Source organism: Solea solea, chromosome 17, assembly GCF_958295425.1.
Source record: "Solea solea chromosome 17, fSolSol10.1, whole genome shotgun sequence".
NCBI lineage: Eukaryota > Metazoa > Chordata > Actinopteri > Pleuronectiformes > Soleidae > Solea > Solea solea.
This window is the reverse complement of record NC_081150.1, coordinates 10656369-10671367: the sequence shown is the minus strand read 5'-3', so window position 1 is coordinate 10671367 and position 14999 is coordinate 10656369. Positions and strand designations below refer to the sequence as shown.

General features: G+C 40.9%; 1 protein-coding gene across 1 annotated transcript in view; it reads right to left on the bottom strand.

Annotated features, from left to right (window-relative positions):
- Positions 1-5045, bottom strand: part of LOC131443659 (steroid hormone receptor ERR2-like) — a 105180-nt gene extending 100135 nt beyond the window's left edge. Inside the window, exon 1 of the mRNA XM_058613481.1 lies at positions 4796-5045. The gene's annotated coding sequence lies outside the window, so the exon portion shown is untranslated. The remainder of the gene's footprint in view (positions 1-4795) is intronic.
- Between the last annotated feature and the right edge of the window lie 9954 nt (positions 5046-14999).

The window sequence follows — 14999 nt, the reverse complement described above, 5'->3', positions numbered from 1 at the left end:
CTTCCAAAAATCTGCTAAAAAAAAAAACTTAACAGATTAACATATTGTAGATTTTCTGCATAAATCTCTTAAACTTCCGCCTTGCTCAAAACTACCAAACATTCAATAATTTTCAGGATTTTAAACCTGAAGCCATCTGGATTACATGATGTTACTTTTCATATTACTTAAGAAAAAATAACTACATATATTTTCCCTATAACAAATGTTGGGTGGCTGGGGGACTTTTTAGTTAACTCAGTCTAGAACATGTCAAAGATTAGCCAAAATATTGACTTTGATGCAATATTAGTTTTGGTTGTAGCATCAGATTTAAAATTATCTACCCTCTTAAGTCATAAAGGACACAAATCTTCTCTCTGCTAGAAAGTACAGATTAAACTTTATTTCTGCTTTTCTGCTGTTTTTTCATAAATAACAACAGTGGAAAAAAAGGAGAAAATATATTAATCTGTAAAGGGTTTTCTAAAATAGTTTCTGTAAGTGGACATATTTGTCTAATGGCATAAGAGTATGGCAAAAATCTATTTGGATCTATTAGAACAATTACATTTGAATTCCAAAATGTGTCAAGAGAAAGACTTTCTTACAAAAATTGTGCAATATGCACTAACGCAGCCAAAATAATGGCCAGATGGCCACTATACAATACAGATTGACAGACAACCACTGTAATTGACAGCAGCCCATAATGTACAGAAACAACGTGCAGCAGACAATCTCTGAAGACACTTCACAGAGTAGAAATAATGCAGGGCAAAAACATACAAACAGGCACACGAGGTATATGAGATCGCAAATACAGTCAGCCGAAATTAGAGCCTTAGAGATAGGGCGAGAACATCCAGGAGGGGCTCAGAGTAGAACTGCTGCTCCTCAATGTCAAGAGAAGCCAGCTGAGGTGGTTCAGGCATCTGGTTAGGATGCCACCTGGATGCATGGCCTTCCAGGAGGAGGCCTTGGGGCCGACCCACGACATGCTGGAGGGATTATATCTCTCGGCTGGGCTGGGAACACCTTGGTATCCCCCCCCCAGAGGAGCTGGCAGAAGTGGCTGGGGAGAGAGCGGTCTGGGCTTCCTTGCCAAGGCTGCTGCTCCCGCGACCCAGACCCAGATAAGCAGAAGTCTTGAACCACTGTTTTTTCTCTACAGCACAGCACATACTTTGATATTACCCAGCACACGTTCATGTTTTTAGTTCATTTCTGTTCACCATGCACTTGCAATTAACTTTGCCCAAAGCTTTCTCTTTTAACTATTGTGTTTTAAGGACATGTCATTCTCCAGCAATAATTTCATTATGGCAACTGTATTTGGGATTTAATATTCTTCTCCGCCTCCACTATTTCACCTCAACTCCCTTGATTACATCAGACTGTTTGTACAGAATCCCTCATTTCATCAGTGTTGTACAGTACATGTAGACAGAATCTCCTGGGTCCGACAAGTCCCATGACAGCCATTATTTCTACTTCTGGCTAAATATTTCACTCTATCCATTAAGAATGTGATAAGCTACTAAACAAGAGATGGAGATCTAGCAGCAATCCTCCCTCTTTCAATGAAATAAAACAGTCCAGAGACATGTAAAAATGAGTGTTTGCTGCTGTGTCTCAGGGAATTTCCAGAGAAGAATCCCCCTACTCTTTGACTTGAGAAGAAAGATGCCAAGAAATGCCGTTAGATAAGAGCTTCACATTTTTCAAAGCATTAATTAAGGAAGTGTGTGTGTACTCTAAAACACATTGTCACTGAAGTCCAAGTTTGATCTCTTGTGTGTGAACCTTTTAGTGAATCACTGTCAGACATCCAGTGTTCACTACCCACTCTCTCTTGGGGAGGTAGTAAGAACATCTGTTATCATTCTTTACTTTTAATGACATAATGTTTTAATGTGGGTCTCGGGCTTCACCCCATCATAACAAAACCAACACACACACACTGCACTGATTCACCAGCGTTTCTTTAATGAACAATTGAGCCAGCAGGTCAACCATCAAACACCAAGTAAATTACAAACTAACTCTGGGGTAAAAAAGAATGGGGCCTGCTGTTAAAACCGATTCTGACTGCCAATCTTAAATCACTCTGTTATTTCACGACTGACAAACCCAGGCCCCTTCTTGAAAAACTCCAGTAAAGATTTATTTTAACTCTATAATCTATAAAGCAAGAAGCAACCAACGGAATCCAGACACTTCACCACACCCCACACACTGTAAAGCATAAGTCGGAAAATAAACACTATCTATGAATTTCCCAGCAGCGGTAGGCGTCCCATACATGTTGGGTGGCTGTGTCGTTCGAACATCTTTCCTGTCACTCATAGTTTGCATTCTGTTCTGATCAAAAATATTCATTCAATATTTGATGAATGACTCCCATGACTCAGCCCTGCTTCCAAATTTCGGGCCTCACACAGAGTTCGCCGAGTTGGAGGCAATCAAATGTTAACACGCTGTGGTTTCACTGATACATTCGAGTCAAAAATGTGTCATCCTGCTAATACGGGCTTAACTATCAAAAGAAAATAAAAGCACCGTCTTACATAATCAGATTCCCCTTGCACTAATCAATCGCAGCTATTCAAATTCAACAGGGAGCGGATTCCAACTGAAGATTGCAACTTCAGACTGAGGAATTGACACTTGCAGCACACAGTGCCAGAGCTGCTGGGAGGAAGAAAAAAAAATGGGTAAAAGAACATAATCTGGAAAACTTCTTACCCAGTTTGGCCTGAGAGACTCTCAGTACGTTTCCATGCACAGTTAAGTCGAGCTACAGTTACAGCTACGGTTGTAGCCTGACGATGCCGTTTAACCGCACCACTGTCCTTGTCGCAGTGTACAAACACTACAGCGGGAAACTGGGTCAGCCTCTGACACACTAGGTGGCGATATGCCTCCTATAAGTTTATTAGTATTACGTGTCATGTGGCTGAACATACTAACCAACTACTCAACGTTTAGCTTTTGAAAATACTCAAAATACTCAACGCTGCGTGCTTATAAACTGTTTTGTGATTGGTCAGAATTTTGTGGGAAATTTGTTGTTCTCTGGATGGTGTTAGACTGTGTTCAGTGTACCAATATTTCCAATTTGAGCGAGCAAATGGGCTATGCCGAGAAAAAAAGATGATGAAAAGACACCTCTGAAGGAGAAGACACGTTCTGGAGGCATATAGTGACCTATTCACCGGACAGTTTGTATTCTGAAGACACAACAGGTAAGCTGCTTGGTTATATATCCCATTTGTAAGCCTAGACTATTTTCAACTGGAATTTTGAGAAATTCCATTTAGACTAACACTTCACATCACATCACAATGATATGTTTCTTTTTATAAATGTACTGAGTAAATGTGGCGACGCAGGCTGATCTCTCCTGGAGGCTGCCAAACTGTATCCAAACTGTATCCCTGGACATTATTAGCATGAAGCTGCTCACCAAGATCAGAGCTGTCTTACCTTTGAGGGATCAGAGGTGCACAGCCCTTCATCTGGTTCTGATTTATGAGAACAAAGACAGAGTTTTTATATATATATATATATATATATATATATATTTTTTTTTTTTTTTTACCCTGCCCCCCCTTTTCAGAGGGCAAAATCTTGCTCTTCATTTCGGCACTGCCTCTTACTTCGGCTTCTCAATTAGTCCTCTTGGATTGTCAGTCTTTTGGATGCTTTGAGGAGGTTGCATGAACTCAGGCATGCGATTGCCAATTTAATCACTGCTTAATGCCAAGAATTTACACAAAGAGAGGAAAGAAAGAAAAGGGAATTCAATTTCATGTCCAGCTTTCATCTTCAGAAAAGATCTATTACTGTATATAAAAATCAACTGTACAGGATTATGTGACAGGAGCCATGATTAATGTATTGCTTTGAGGAACTAAGAATAACCCTGTGAGAAATACCATTCTTCTCTTCACTAGAATTGAAACCTCTCAATGTGGATCTGAACTCGCACTTTCATGGACAAATATAAGAAAGTAAAGCTCATAAATTAGACACAACAGAACTTAAAGAAACTCAACGCTAAGTAGTGACCCGGTTTCCTGTTTGCACCCCCATTTTAAAACCGTTCCATTCTAAACCATACCACATGTTCCAAAAATCAGCTTCTTTTTTCGGAAATGCACATCTAGCAAAGGCCCAGATTTAAAAATAGACACCATGCAGGGAAATTTGGAGGTTGTTCAGGTATGTTGTTGGTTAGGTTCATATGGTAGATCCATCGAAGCCTCTCTATTATGATCAAGTATATCTACAGATGTGTTTGGAGAACAGATTTATAACAGACGTGTATTAGGATTCTTTGGCTGAAATCAGATCAGATGCTAATCTTAAACTCATACCCTTTACCCCGAGAAGTATAGGGGGATTTTCAGAGAATATCATGGAGAAAATAGTTGTCTGTACGCAAATATGGAGGGATGTGTAAAGGTTCATGTGCATATGAAGACGTATGCAGACTTCACTGAAATGGACCAAAACCATAATTGCACTCTTATGGGATTTAAGGAAATATGCTTATTCACTTCCATGCAGAGTAGAAGGAGAAGACTTGTGCAATTCAATCATCTCAGTGCATTAAATCTGATGCTGAGGCCAGGGGGGTAAGTTAGCTTAAGTTAACTTTAAGACTGGAAATACATGGCAGGAGGGGACATGATGGAATCAAATACGCCGGGTACAGGAGGCAGGTGCACACCGCTGTTTTAAAAGTCAAATAAATGTCGATGGAAACCACACACACATACAAGAAGCACGCGTGTCATGTGTCACTTACCGTTTGTGACGTCGATGGTTCCTTAACGTCTGTACATCTGTTTTGGAAACCCACGGAAACAGGAGCTTCGTCCGCGTGCAGAACTTGCATGAGAAACGTCAGGTTTTTAAACTTGCTTCAGTGTCAGTGTCATCCAGGTGCGATTTTTTTCCGTAATCCATTTGCGAATCACCAACGGGAGGTGATTATTGTTAATTCGGCATACTTTTAACGGTGTAAATTAAACAAACAAACAGAAGACAACCAAGGCAAACACACATGGGCTTAAACTGGCAGCCAATTGACTCTACGTTACACCTTCTGTAGGCGCCTCTCAAAGCACCCTGGGAATTGTAGTTTCAAGTGAAGTATCTGGAAAAAAATAGGTTTTCGTCATGATAAATGTCAATTATCCACTCAGTCTGCTAAAGTGTTTATTACTTAGTACAGTAGACCTGCCTTTTTATGAATAACAGGAACACTGGCCAAGCAGATTTGCTATGTGCAAAAGAATTCTCTTTTATGTCCAACCTTTGAGTCAGAGTCATACCTTTGAGTCATACCTTTTCCTACTACACTGTAACATTTAAAGTGAAGGTTAAAATCAGTGAAGGCTCTGAAACAAAAACACTTTTGTTGCCAGAGAGGTACTGGGTAGGAAAAACTGATATTCACTCTACAAATGTTAATATACTGCTTCACTGGATCTATTATTAAGTTGTTTTCCCCCAACACTGTCCTACTATTACCCATAGATATTTAGACCCCATGGTACTTTTGCTTAATTTTCATTCCCTTATTTATTATTCATTAATTTGGACATGTGACTCTGAGCTTTACATGTCGTGTGTTTAATACTCTACGATAAACGAGAGAAAGGGGTCAACAAAAAAAAGAAAATGCCACAGAAATCAATTAGAAGGAAAGTTGATCTTCTGATTGTAGAGGTCACCAGCAGGGGTCATTATCATGGCTCGTCCTGTAGTTTCAGTCCAGATACCTACAGGGTTACGAACATTACCACAAACACTCCAAAATACACTGGTCCAACTATTTTTTGCCATCTATTTGTCTCTCATTATGAATGAATACTATTATAGAAGGTCATCACAAGTTAACCCGCTAGTATTATGTTGGCTGCAGGCCTGAAAACCAAAGAAAACATTGGCCCCAAATGAGAATCCAGTCTTGGCTGAAGGAGCAGAGATGATATATTCTCAGTAACATTACATCAATAATAGCAGTGTGCCCGTGTGTTGAATCATACCTTATCATGGCTGTCAGCCCAGAGAGCGTTTTCATTTCACAGCATCATCATTGTTTGCCTTCTCACGACTGCTGATGCAATCAACTCCAGACCAACTTCTGCTCGAGCGAGTCTGCGTTTCACAGTCTTTTAGAGCTTGAAAGTATCTTTTATAGCGTGTTAGCTAAAAATAAAAGGATGTACACTTCGCTGAATAGCTGCTCATTGTGGGATATGCGATTAGGAAACGTGGTTCTTAAAATGACTCGGTTCAGGCAATCTTCCCTGACCAGCCATAAACTTTATGTCGCATCTCTCCTTCTTCTTTCTTTCTCTCTCTCTTGCTCACTTCGTTGGCTTCATGAGTGAGTTTCCAGGAAATCACAAAGCCATTCTCCCTCTCAAGAGTGTCTAAGATAGAGCAGAGTAAATGTAAAGCAAAAATTCATTGAGGGGGAATAATAAAAAAAGAAAAGAAAAAAGGACCACATTGCTAACTGGTAAAGACACGGTTGGGCTGGAGGACAATAAGAGCTGGATGACAGATTGATAACGGAAGAGACGGAGCATGTACTTCTGTTCTTTCCATTATCGATTTTACTGAAAACACTCTCTGTGGTATGTCTGAAGCCGTACAACATTTTGATAGGGCGCATTCAAACCACTGACTTTATACAAGTCACAGGAGTTTATTGTCTTGCTCGAGTGGATTCATTGTACATGTGAGAATGAATGGTTTGAATTAAAAGCAGTCCACCGCTCCCGCTCTAATTTACATTTTTACAAAGCCAGCGGTACAGGTGGAACACATTGTGAGAGAGCATAATATGTGCAGGTATTATCGTGGAAATGCCGTTAAAATAGTATTAATATATGGCATTCATGCCATTAAAATATGTGGGAGCATGTAGAACAGAAAGGAAATTTCACTCCAACTTGGTCTAGAAGCCAAGGCTTTGATAGTGGCTCTTCCGAGAATTGGTAAGTATGAGCTGCACTTAAATAAGGCCAACATTAAACCAAATATCACGGTGGTATCCGCCACATCTGTCAGTGAGCGTTATAAAACGTTGGCAGCGTGACAGTGAATCGCTGGGACCTAGTCGCTGGAGAAAGTTTGGGCATCTCGCACAGGTGCAAATGGTCAGGGAGCTGGAATGCCGAGGAGGAAGCTGACAGGGTTTCCTGTCAGGAGGTTCTGTCAGATAACATAACTGTTTGTCTCTCTTTTTGTAGACCGAGGAAGGCTTTGGTGACGTGAGAGCGGCAGAATATTGAGAAATTGCTTTTAAAGGTCCCTCTGGGCTGCAGATGACTTGGAACCTAACATTGCCCCCTTACTTATATGCTGCCTTCACATGCTATCGGAATTATGGTAAAAATGCACATGAATGCCCCCTCACGTCATGATTTCCAGTGGGAAATTGGGAGATAGTATATGATTCCTTCATTGATGATTGCGTACAAAATGTTAATGTTTTAACGGGTGAATTAACAATTCAAAAAATGGTTTTACCCAAGAAGAAGGTAAGGGTCAGCCATATATAATGTATTTTGGCCTATTTTGACATTCAGATTTGCATAAAAGCCCAAAAAAGAGCTGTTTTTTTTATTCATCCATGCTCAGAAAACACTGTTATGATAGTCTGTATATGATCTGTATGTAATTAATCATTTTGTGTATCATATCAATCCATCTATTTCATTTATTTATATTGTATCTACTGTGAACTCTCTCTGACAATAAAACACTTTTAAAGCAGCTGTGACAGAAATGCCTTCACTTTTCTGACATGAGTCAGAACTGAAAGAACTGCAATTCTTTAAATGAATTACTCTCTCAATCAAATCCCAAATCCCAGAAAAGGTTTAAGAGGCTGATGATGCACAGAATCAAATGGGTGGAACCCAATAGTAAAAGAGAGGATCCAGATGGTGACGATGATACAGGGACACCCTACAACACAGTCACTCCTAAACATGGCTCCTTCTTTTCATCGGTGAGTGCAACTCTTTAAATACTATTGTGCAGAGACCGCACAGATTTGCACAGAGATATAGAAGGATGTGGCCAATGGTGGAGGCAGGTATTTCAGACATCAGATGTCGCCTATCCTCAAGTCCAGTTTTAACATCATCAGCTTCTTTTCCTCACAGATTGTTTTACTGTACATGGTGTTAAATGATTGTGTTGAGTACATTTTTAGTCATCACTGCTGATGCACTGAAGCTCCCGTCTTTAACACTGGGGATGACCGCCATGGGCAATCTGCTCTGTTTCTCACTTCAGTCACACACAGTGAATTTCCCACCATCTTATCTACAAGTGAAACTGAACAAACACTAAATGCATGCCCCTCTGGACTGTCTGAGTCTGTGGTTGTGTTATTTGGCATCACTAACTCTACCTTGGGAGCCATTATAGAGCTGAGATTTTGCAGTGAGGGGGACAATTATCTTACTTTCTAAGCCTGCAAGGATGATGTAATTATTGCAGTTGTATCCTTGTGTCCAGCTCTGCAGAAGTCTGCTCTGTCATGCAGCAGCAGCAGCAGCAGTGGAAGCAGCATTTAGGTCATGGACACGCTGTACAGATGACAAAGTCTGACAGTTGGAAATGAAAAGGTAATAGTTAGTTTTCACAGATGAAATGACTTTGAGGACCACTAATGTCAGGGTTGTTGTGTTCAGAAGAACGGGAAGAATGTGGAAAATACATCCTCCCTGATGGTTATGCTAACCATTGTTTGTTTTTGTACCTGTGTGTTGGGAAAGAACATAAAAATCTTGGTCTGAGACCACGGTGGAGGAACAAAGGCATCAGGACTGAGGAGCGTTGCTTACAGCAAGTCACTGTTTCATGTTTCAACAGAAAACACCTCTATAGAAACACGTGTGGTTTGTTATGAGTGCATCGTGTTGAATTGCAGTTGAGTTTTTAATTTGTGTCTTCCTATAAACGATATTACACGAGGTTGAAGGTTATCATTAGTACTAAAACATTCACTTTACATTCTGATATTGATTCTTAATATTTTCTCAATTATCAGTTTCTGACCACGGAAGTGTCAGACAACATGGTACCCAATTTTTTTTTTTTTTCAAAGTGACTCACAGTCATATTTGCAGTACATACTAATGACTTATATCTATACTATGACCATTCTGTGTGCCTCTGCCCATCCCAGCTCAGCTGTCATCACGGACATGCACTGAGCTCAAAGGTGTTTTGCAAACACAAACATCTGACAATGAGGGATAAAATAAAACAGCCAGTGCCGCAGTCACCCAGCTGTTCAGTAGCCCCGAGGTTGGAATGCACTGCCATGTGAAGCTCCCGACAAAGACATTCATTATGGGATTAGGGCTCACACTGTGTACTGACACACGGATGAGGGCAGCTGAAGGGAGAAGAATGAAATGATCAAAATGATATTCAAGCACCATTTTGTGCATGAGCGGAGATGCTGGTGGTTTAAGTAGTGACAATCAAAACAAAGTGAACAGATCCGCGCGGTGCCATGCAGGCAAAGATAACAAGGGAGGTGGAATCCCGCCATAGCTAAGCCTCTTTAGTGCACTTTTTCATGCCATTTCAAGGTGTCAACAGGCTGCGATCAAAGAAGCCATGACATCTTTAACATTTTCTTTTTTAAATGATGCAGAGTTCAGCAACTTCTCTAGAGGCTGAGAGGACACCTCGCCTGTGGCGCAGCAGCATGTCATCCTAACGATGGATTCAGGGAGTAATTCATGTAGGGTGTGTTTCAAACCTTCTAGTAAGAGCTCATGTTTTAAAAACTGAGATGTCTGCGCTCTCCTCACACAGTTCAGTCGTTGGTGTCCTGAAAGCCCGTCTGAAAAAAAAAAACGTTTCAACCGTTGTTCCAAACCAAACAAAGGCATTGCATTTCTTTGCTTGTATATTGAAAGTTTGAATAATAGGCAATTTGGCAGCGACAGTAATAATCCTCAGCCGAAACCCATAAAAATGGCAGTGTGTGGTCTGGTGCTGCCATTGCAGTGAACTCCAAAGAAGCAGGGCCAGTGTGTTTTCCCGTAGCATAACACATGCCGACAGCAGGCAGACATGGCAAACTGGACTCCCTTGTTCTCACACTCTGTGTCAAATAGGGGAAAATTCTTCCAATGGCAAGTATCAATTACTCACTTTAAACAAACAGCCAAGGCTTTTGAATATCAACATGGTGAGTACATGTCTCCCTATTGGGCATCTGATACAGGGAGACCACACACATGGAGTCACCTTTCACGCTCACCTTTCTCCTCATATTAACTATTTTCCTCATTTGGATGCTCCACGCATCGCTCTCTGTTATCCTTCGCTAACATAAATTGAGGTTAGAGGCGACGACATCGGTTCTCAAAATAAATCATCCCATGTCCCGACCACTTAGCCCTACCAATCCATTTTGCACATTTTCGTGATGAAGTGACAACCGGTTAAGAATCCTGACTTTACTGGCACCATGATGAGGTTTTGCAACTGGGAGTTCAATTAACAACACTAGCTGTCAGTCACACTGGTTTGTACCACACTTAATGATTTATTTAGACCTGAATCCAGTGACTGAGACCATTAACTCCATTACTATAACACTCTCATTACTGCTAATGTTTTTATTATCCTCATCCACCCTTCATCTGCACAGCTTGTCCTTTTTTGAGGGCCACATGAGGAGCTGGAGCCAATCCCAGAGTGCATTGGGGCAAGAAACATGACAGCGATGATGATAATTGTTATTAATGCTATTGATTCTTGAAATTTACTTGTAACACAACCATTCCTGATCACTGTCTCTCCTCTATCTCCTTTTCACCCACCTAACCCTCATCCCTTCCCCCTCCGTTCTCTCCTCTCTCCTACCCCAACCAGTCGAGTCCGTACACTCTCAGTCTGGTTCTGTCACAAATGTCTTCCTGTTCAAAGGGAGTTTCCAAAACACTCTTCGGAAGATAGCTAACAAACAAGAAAGCACTCTTTCGAGGGAAAATCTACTAGCGAAAACTAGGACTTGACACAAAAATACAAAACCTACAAAAACAACACGGACACAAGACAACAACTCAACACAACCAGCTTTCTTGGTCATGACACGCCGCTGGCTATTAAATATGGCCTTCTTTAACTTCACCATGGACACCAGAAGAGTCCATCCAACTCATTATATGGTCTATTGTGCTTATACTTGTTGAAGCACAGGTGAGGTGTAAGAGCGAAATGTAGATTTTCTCGGGGTATGATTCAAATGGAACTGAATTCAAGGTCATTAAGTTCTGTAGTTACAGTAACCTCAACAAAACGTTTTCTAACACGTGGTTCAGACAAGTGCATAGACCATGAGGGAAAAAAACAAGTCACGTCTATGTGATGGTGTATCACATTTGTGAAGGGGTGTCCCATTCCCCTTTTGTAACTCAGATCCAAGTGGCAAAGGGGCAAGGAAGTGATAAGGGTAAAAAAATAAGGAATGGGATTGGACCCAATTCTCTGAGCTATCGTAGAAAAGCCAAGTGAAGCGAGACATTACAGTCTATCCTCTGGAGACACGGTGTCACATAAAGCATCAGCAGGGAAAAGCACATCCATCACTTTCATCCCGATTATGTCTCACTTGCAGACGGCACATCAGTGGAGTCGTCAGCCATGAAGCCGCCATCATCCGGCTCAAGCCCATCTGCAACAGATATACAAGGGAACTTCAAATGGTCAGCGCCAGCCTTTACAGCACAGATCTCACGGCAGCGGCGCGGCCACATGATCCCTGTGAAGCTGTGCAGATGAGATATTAAAGTGCATAGTAGATGCAGGGATGTGAGCGGATCACACAGTTTGCGGTGGAGAAAATTAAAATCAGTCGTGGACATGTTAAAATCTGCTGCGCAGGGGGAGCAACCTGCTGCTAATAATTTGAGGCCTCGGAGGCAAAAAAAACAAACCCCCACAAGATGTTTCACTGGGTCTCAGAGTGTATAAGTACAGGGTGTACACACACAAAAAAGAACACAAAGCAAGATACTATCTCTAAAACCTGTATGTTTATTTTTCCCAGGGGGATTTTTGTGAAACAATTAGCAGATAAAACAACATGACTCCAGATGATAGGTTCCCCACAGAGCTCTGAGGTCAACGTCACAAAGTTGGACAGTGATTACATGAAGAGAATTGATGGAGAAAAGAATTTGATAAAAATTGCACTTTTAATCCTGTAAGCCTTTGCTTATTTTAACCTTAAAAGGGCCAGAAAATGTCCTGTAAGAATAGCTTTCAATATCTGACAGTTAATTACTATTTACTGCATGTTAAAGTAGTGTATTAACAATTTAAAATGAAGACACCAGATTTTGCGTGTTAAATTTGAAATTTGAACATTTGTCAAAAAATAGGCCAAATAATTGAAACACTGTACAGGCGTTTTTTCCACTCTCTCCTCTCTCGTGACAAAGATTCTGATTCGCCGGCTTCCTGCAACAGTGCAAGTGAAATGACCGTAATACTCACACGTTGGCTTTGACATGCTACTTCTCAGCTTTCAGAAACCGTTGGAGCTTTTCCGAAAGCACAAACCGACGCGTAACTACGGTAATGCAAAGTGCACTTGTGCAAACGTTAAAGGGTTAAATGATGAATAAAAAAGTATAAGAGCGGATGCCAACTTTCACTTCAGTACCTTCAAGGTTTTATATATAAATATAGATAATTGGTTCCTGTATTTGACTGTAGATGAGGAGGAAATTGGATGGACCAGAGTACACAAATGATTATTCTTTTCCCTTTTTGTTCTTTTGTTACAGATTAAATCCAGATTTCACATCAACATTCATTCATACAAAATAGAGTATCATATCTTACTGAACCCCATAATCACTCTGACACTAACGACGGTATGCGGAGTATTATCTTTGAATTGTGAATGACAAAACATCAGCCTTCAGTTACTGGCAGATCCCACAGTGGTCCTCGTCTCCTGCTGTGAACAAATCACCAGGATGACGTGAGCTGTGTAACCTAAAGCTGGTGAACATATCAGCACCTCTGCAGGCTCTAACATATGGAACGTGACTCCTGCATCAGGGGGCTTTTTAGCGTGAAGCGCTTTGTGAGAAAGAGTCAAAAGTCCCTCGCTTGCCGGGAAATCGAAAACATGAGGGCGCCTTTTTTTTTTCTTCTACAGGAAGGGGGAAAAATGCGGCTTTGATATCTTTTAAGTGTTGACAGTGTAAGGACACCTTATCCAGCAACCGCCCTCCCAGTGGCTCCTCAAGCAGCTCCCAGCGCAACAAAGACTTCAAACCAAGTGCAGGTTATTCAGTGTAATGGCAGCGCTAGGAGGAAACAAATGCACATGTTGTACTCTCTTTATTGATAGAGCATGCTAATACAATTGCATTTGTGACCTCCAAGGAAAAAAGGACCCCGGCTTGAATATAAATGGCCTCCAGAATCTCAGTTATCGTTGCAAAATAAGATCCAGGTGTCAACGTGTAACTATCACAGACACTTAAGCTGAACTACAAAACCACTCCACTGTACATCCAAAACAAATACGGTTGTGTGTGTGTCGCTCGGCGGTCAGAGGCTGATTTGAAGCAGCAAAAGGCTGTAGTTAGGCCGCGGGGCGGGGGTTGAAAATCACATAGAGTGAGAATGGCAATGGAGCATGAGAATAGAAACGAAGCCGGGGTTTTTTCATATCAAACTAATAAGAGTCATATGGAGAGGAACAGGCATCAGCGGTGCACACTCGGGATTGATGTGGAGAGCAGAGCGAGAGATCGTGGCAGCAGTGTTTTTCTTGCGCTCTTGCAAAAACAGACACGAGCAGTCGATGCAAGTAGCAGCCGCTCCATAATGCACGCTTCTAGAAATGAGGAATATAGCTCTGATAGTGACACTTAACATCTATTTCATCCACGTGAACGGCAAAGAAATTGGCTTTTTTGATTGTTATCGAGTTTTACGTAAATGGAGACACTTAAGAGTTTGTTGTTAAGGACATAAAACATCGGAGGCTCTGTCTGATCCCTTTTCACATGGGAACTGCTTTAAGATTAAAAAAAACACAAAAAAAAACTAATTTCCTCGCAAATCCCCAAACAACAATATTAGTTTTAAACCAGCAAAGCATTTTATGTCATCTCAGGAGAGCACCAGTGGCCAGAAGTATAGGAAACACAGGAAGGATTTAGCACTCGTGCCAAAAAACTGAGAGAGAGAGAGAGAGCTGAAATGTGTTCACGTAACATGCACACACGGTGTTTACTTTGTTCCCCATATGCTCACAATATACATTTTTAGAACACATACTACGTCCTTCCAAAGTACAAATACTTTGTTACTGTACTTAAGTACAAAATCCACGTATCTGTACTTTACTTTGTTATTTATACAGTATATTGAGCAACTTTTACTCCACTACATTTCCTCTAACTGTCTTTGTTCCTGGTTACTACCAAATAAAATCAGAAGAAGAGTTGGTATTATGGTCTGTATTCATATAGAGCTTTTCTAGTCTTGATGAGCTGCTTTACACTGTAGTTTTACCATTCACACGCTTCAACATGGGGTTAAGTGTCTTGCTCAAGGACACATGTAGACGAGCAGAGCCAGGAATTGAACCCACAACCTTCCAGTTGAAAGACAACTCTTGCCCTACCATTGAGCCACCATGGCTCAATCCTAACTCCTCACTTTTTTAACCTCCAAAGTACATTTCAGATCAGAAAATTACTTTTGATACTTAATGTCATATACTTTAAGACTTTTACTTAAGTTATATTACATAAAAGTGACTTCAACTTTTACCAAAGTAATTTTCTGGTAAGATACTCCCTTGTAGTTACTATGATATTGCTTTTGTTTATACCTCGGTGCTGTGAAAACAACCAGATGCTTCGTACTGTATAGGCTCCAAAAATAGCAGCGTGTGTTCAAATAACGTCTGTTTTAATAGGTTA